The sequence below is a fragment of the Pteropus alecto genome, unplaced genomic scaffold (assembly GCF_000325575.1).
Source record: "Pteropus alecto unplaced genomic scaffold, ASM32557v1 scaffold98, whole genome shotgun sequence".
Taxonomy (NCBI): Eukaryota; Metazoa; Chordata; class Mammalia; order Chiroptera; family Pteropodidae; genus Pteropus; species Pteropus alecto.
In genome coordinates, this window is record NW_006443570.1 from 2,134,291 (window position 1) to 2,140,488 (window position 6,198).

At 45.0% G+C, this 6,198-nt stretch overlaps 1 long non-coding RNA gene across 1 annotated transcript; it reads left to right on the forward strand.

Annotated features, from left to right (window-relative positions):
- The first annotated feature begins 6 nt into the window (after positions 1–6).
- On the forward strand, positions 7–4,062 carry LOC112473202. Its single transcript, XR_003043966.1, has 2 exons — positions 7–93; positions 469–4,062. It is a non-coding gene; the product is annotated as an uncharacterized LOC112473202 (long non-coding RNA).
- The last annotated feature ends 2,136 nt before the right edge of the window (positions 4,063–6,198 follow it).

Consider the following 6,198-nt stretch of genomic DNA (forward strand, 5'->3'; position numbering starts at 1 on the left):
GAGAGCGCGGGGGCCCAGGCCGCGTGGGGCCGGCGAGGGGAGGCCAGGGATCAGGGGCGAGGACCCAGGAGCCGGCAGAAGAGCTGGGTGAAGGTGGGCTGCCGGAGGAGGGGGGAGCTGGGGGAGGTTGGGAGGGAAGAAAGGGCGAGGGCGGCGATGGGTGGTTGGGGAATGCGGAGGCTCCCCGGGAAAAAGGAGCGCGAGAATGGAGTTGAGAAGAAGGAAGGGGACTTTGGGAGGCAGGGAAGCCCTTTGTGGACGTATGCTGAACGCCCCACGTACCCGGCCTAAGCTGGGCGGCCCCTTCCCCAGGCGCCTTGACAACCGGCCTGGCCTTGCGGGAGGGGCCCGCGGCCCCCGCAGACCCGCATGCCTCCTGGACGGGAGTCAGGATTCAGACTCTTGTTGGAGCCCGTGGGTGTTTCCTGGGGGTAAAATTGTAACCCTTCCACCCCCTCCACTCCCCAGCAGCCCCACACTGGAACAGGAGAGAATGAAGTCCTTTGTCTCTAAGGGATCCAGACCAGAAACGGACGAACCTCTGGTTCCCAGAGGGAGGAAAATCCATGTCTACTGCCGAGGGAGTTGTTGCCACAACCTCCCTGGAATGAAGTATTGCCAATTACCAAGAACAGTTCTTTCCTAACGGCCATCTCCCTGGCCGCCTTAAATCATTTCTAGCATCTACTGCAAAGGAAGTCTCGGAAGGAATTTTTACCTTACAGGAATAGGAATATTTTAGGGTAGTCTCCTATGCTGAGCACTTCTTCCTCTCAATGTTTATTTTGTGTGTGGGTGTTAATTTCCAGCCAACAAGTCCTCACAGAATTCCTTGTGAAAAAACTTTTAGTTTTGATTGTTTTTCTTTTCTGTTGAAGTATATATATATTTTTTCAATCCATACGGACATGGAGATGACTAATACTCTTGGCCTAATGTGAAAACCTCTAAAACTGTGTCTCTGCCATGTGGGTCCAAAGCATGAAGCACTGGAAATTTTAAACAAATGTGTGTGAATATGTTAAGCCAAGAGTGCCCCAGTACTCTTCCACCAGACTCTGTGGCCTCAGATCTGCAAGAGAGGTATTGGGATTAGGGATACCAATGAAGGGGATGTGGCTGGAGGGCATTTAGAATATGGTGATGTCTTCTAGTGTCAAGACTTTCAATACCATCTCTACACTGACAACTCCCAAATCTATATCTTCTTCCTGGACTCATTCTCTAAGTCCAAAATTGCATATCCAACTGCCTAGGAGACATATCCACTTGGATGTCCAGTAAGCATCTAAAATCACAATGCCAAATTTCTCCCACCCAAATCCTTTTTCTTCAGCCCTTATCTCTCTCACCTTATATCCAATCATTGGCCTTTAAAATATATATCCAGAATCATACACTTTTGCAACACCTCCACAATTTCCACCTTGCTCTAAGCCAGTGGTCCCCAATTCCCAGGCAGTGGACTGGTACAGGTCTGTAGCCTGTTAGGAACTGAGCCACACAGCAGGAGGTGAGCAGTCAGCTAGCGAGTGAAGCTTCATCTGTATTTGCAGCCGCTCCCCAGTACTCGTATCACCACTTCAGATCATCAGGCATTAGATTCTCATAGGAGCATTGGTCGCTGGTGCCAAAAAGGTTGAGGACTGTTGTTCTAAGCCATAATTGTATCTCACTTTATTGCAGTAACCTTGTAATTAGTCTCTCAGTTTCAACATTTGCCATTTCCAACTTAAGTCTGTTCTCAGCACAACAGCCATAGTGATCCTGATAAGATATGAGATCATGTTCTTTACTCAGAACGCTCTCATGGCATCCCATGTTACTTGAAGTAAAAACAAAATTATCATCATTATGGCCTATAGAATCTGGTACTGCTTGCTCTCTGACTTCCACTCCTATTGCTCTCCCCTTCTTCACTCCCCTCCTTCCACAATCACCTCTTAGCTGTTTTTCAAACACACATGGTGCGTGTCTGCTCAGGTCTTTTCACTTGCTTTTCCCTTTACCTGGATCACTCTTTCAGATATCCATATGCCTTCCTCTCTCAATTCAGTTCTCTTTTCTAAATGACATCTTTTCATCAGACCTCTGGCCACCCTCTGTAAACTCCAAAATTCCTCTTCCCCTTTTCTGCTTTAATTCATAGTACTTAATACCATCTGACATGTAATTTACCTTGTTTATTGTCCTCTCTCATTAGAATGTAAGCTTCATTTTTGTTCACTCCTGTATCCTCAGCAACTAAAACTATACCTGGCACAAAGTAGGCACTTAATATTCAATGAATGAATAAATGAGCTGTTTAGCTGTATTAAGAGAAATCATCTACCCTTGACCTTTACCTTATGTAAAGAGAGTGACAGTCATATAACATTAACAATATTTAAAAAACTAGTGAAACCTAGGGAGGAATAAAGTTGTCTAGGTCAGAAAAGAAAGAATATACCTGGAAGGAATTGAAGAAATGACCACTGAGGTGAGTCTTAAAGGTTGAGACAGTAGGAAGACATTTCAGACAGATGAGAACATTGTGAAGCATGGGATAAAAGGATGTGTTGGAGTAAATGGGAGAAGCTGGCTGGCATTTACCTTGGATGGTGGGGAGTATAAGAGGAAAAACGGGTGAGGTGTGTTGAGACCAGATTATGAAAGTCTGAAGGCCCAGTTAAGGAATGGATAATTTATCAGCAAAAGGTGAACCATCAAAGAATATCTAGCAAAGTGTGGAATGATCACATTTGTGTTGTTGAAAGCTAACCTCAATATTTGTATCTGCACTGAATGCAAGAAGCCAACTTAAAGGCTGTTAATCCAGGTGCGAAGTGATGAGTGGTTAATGTAACATGAGTGGTATGGGGATCTAGAGGGAAGGACAGGAAGCCCAGTGGTTAAAAGCACAGGCTCTGGTATGAGGTTGCCAGCAGTAATCACAGTTCTACCATTTATTGGCTGTGTTATTTAACCTCTACCTCAGTTTCCTCATCAGCAAATTAACTATAATAGTACGTTACCACACAGGGTTATTATAAGGATTAAATGGGATAATCCATGTAAAATGTTTATCGTAGCATGTGGCACTTGGTAATGCTTAAGAATGTAGTTATCACATTATTATAATTTGCAGGGTTTGATCAATAGAATGGAGAGGGGGTGAGGGAGAAGGAGGACTTTGTGGTCTCGATTTCTAAGGCCAGACAGATGGCAATTCCATAAACAAATAGCCTATGTTTTCTTCCTCACCAGACCAAATGTGGGCCTAGATTGGCATCATCAGCATCACCTGGGAACTCGTTAGGAATACAAATTCTCGGACTCCCCTCTAAACCTAATGAATCAGAAACTCTGAGGTGTGTTAGTCTTGTTTTAACAAGCCCTCCAGGTGATTCTGATGCACCCCAAGTTTGAAAACCTTGGAGTCTATATCAGGGGTTGGCCAACCTATTCTTTAAAGGCTAGATAGTAAATATTTTAGGCTTTGACAGCCCTGGGGTCTCTTGTACTATTCAACTTTGCTATTGTAGCAAAAAAGACATGTAAATAGTGTGGCTGATAATGAGTGGTTGGTTAATCTAAGGTCCTAGTGGGATAGCAGCAATATAGACAATGAAAGAAGCTCTGGTATGAGACCAAGCAGCAATCACAGTTCCAACATTTTATAAAATTGTATTTAGGGACACAAATTTGAATTTCACATTTTTATTTGTCATGAAATATTTAGATTTTTCAACTATTTAAAAATTCTGAGCTTATTTTAGCTTGTGGCACATATAAAAACAGCATTGGGCTGTAGTTTGCCTACCACTGGTCTAGAGACCAATGGACAAAACTGGAGCCAATCTTCAACAAAATGGCGGGGGGGTGGGGCGCACATAACTCTAAACAGTACCCATGTTAAGTCAAGGCAGGGTGGCCTAGAGCTATTATTCTGCCAATTACATGCTTCCTATTTTTTGTGTTAAAATACTCTGCTTTTGTGAAATGATGGAGATAGTAAATAGCAATCGGTGGTGGTAGTTTTTTAATGTCCTTACTCGGCAAAATAAAAAGATGACAATTTTACATGTCCTACACATTTTTTTTTCCCCTGGAAATTTCACAGCTCTGAAATCCAAAGTGTAGGATTTCACTGTTCCAGACTAAGTAAACATGCTTTTCTCTCCCAAAGACAAAGGGCTGGAATTTGGGGATTGGAAGTCTGATATTCTTGAACTCGATTCACAGAATGAGGTGGATAAACCACCAGAAAACAAACCTGGTAAGAGAAGCTCTTCTAAGAAGGGGCGAGAATTATTGCTCCCAAACTATTAGGTTTTAAATTGTGGTAACCCCTGAACTAAGACACATAAGGACACCAGATAGCAGCAAAGAGTGAAGGCCAAGAGGGAGAAAGTGGAGCTGCTAGCTGTGAGGGAGCCTAGGAAACCCATGAGATCCATAAATCAAGTCCCTATACAATTCTCTGATTTTATCTCTAATGAGACAATCATTTCTTTTGCCCTCTGGCTAAGAGTGAATGGAGGTAAAGCCAACACTTTCACGGTTCCTCTAGGGCTCTTGGAATGGTGGAATTCCCTTTCTATGACCTACATCCTTTGAAGGGAATGCCTATGGTGTGCAAAGAGCTTGTAGCAAGCCCCTTTACCTGTCTGGGCCTTGGTTTCCCCAGCACCAAAAGAAACTGAAATAGATCATCTTTAAGGCTCCTTCCGGCTCAAATACTAGGAAGCTGTGTTTTTCTGCTAACAGTGGGGCAGAACCAGGCAGTAAAACGAGGAGGCTTGTTTTGGCTTTTCCCCAGGGAGAGTATATTCATTTGGGTGGCTTCCTGAGATTCTTGGAAAGGTAAATAAAGACTGGGGTTTAATGCGTGGCTGGCATTAGCCCAGCCCCACATGGCACGGAAATGAGACCATGGGTGGAGAAGGCACCTTCCTTCAGGAGAAAGGGGGATGGGAAACCAGCATGGAGCCACACAGGTTTCCAGCTCCGAAGCTCGCCTCGGCTCAGAACTTTCTCGCAGATACCCTGCCCCGCGTTCCAGGCATCTACAAGCAGGATGCTCGTGTGTGGCTCCCCGACTCCCTTCTGCTGGGCCTCTCGGAGGGCAGAACACACCCTCCCTGTTGCTTTTTTTTTATAAATAAAATCACAACACCGACTTTCTCTCACTTTGCCAGCCCCGCCAAAACTTTCAGTGGGCTCCGCCCACTCCACGTGGACCTCCCTTCCCTGTCCCAGCAACCCCTGCGAGAAACCCACCCCCCAACACGTGACCGACCAAACATTGTTTTGTTTCCTTCCTAGGACTCCCTTTTCGCTGGCACTAACTGACAAGTGAACAAAAGCGCCCCCTTCAGGGTGAATGTGGAACAGCAGCCTAGGGAGGAGAGGAAAGTGGATTGAGGGCGAGAGTACAATAGGCGAACGTGGGTGCCGCTACTTAAAATGATTTCGTATCCTCATAGCTCCCTGGTTAATAACATTAAAGATCACACAATTAAAAAATGATGCAAATTCAAGAGAAGAGATGTCATCAAAAAAAACTTTCGTGTGTGTAGTGTATGGGGGTGGGGTGGGGGCTGGGGGGTAGAGTTGGGTAAAGTGTTAATCCCTAGCTGCAAAGCTGGTTACCTCTACTCCACCTCCATTTCCCCTAGGGTTCTTCATGGTGTTGGCAGAGCTCTCCAAGATCCTCAGATACCGAGAACCAAGAGTTCTTTAATTTGGGGCTGGATAGCGTGAACATGGCCTCTCAGAGTGTTGTGCTTTTTGTCTCCTTCACCACCTCCCTTTGCCCCAATAATACTGGAAGTAGTTCTCCCTGTATGAGCTTCATACTTTTAAAGCTGACATAAACTATTTTCAAAATGGAGTTTCCTCTCTCAGCGCTGGGAACATTTGCCCTGCATGGGAAGAACCCCAGGAGATCATGTTGGAGGAAGGGGGAGCAAGCAGGACAACAAAAATTAGTCCAGTGGGAAGGCTTGATGCACAGAACAAGGGGACTAACCAGGAAAAGCTAGAAAATAGGTCAAATTAAGCCAAACAGGGAACCAGTTTCCATGGGAAAAATTCTGATCTAGGCTTTGTCCGTTTCCTCCCCACTCTATCCCACATGAGAGACTGGGTGTGTAACTGGGGAGATTGGAAATGAAAGACTGTACATCCTGCAGTGCTCAAAAGGAAGAGTAGGGA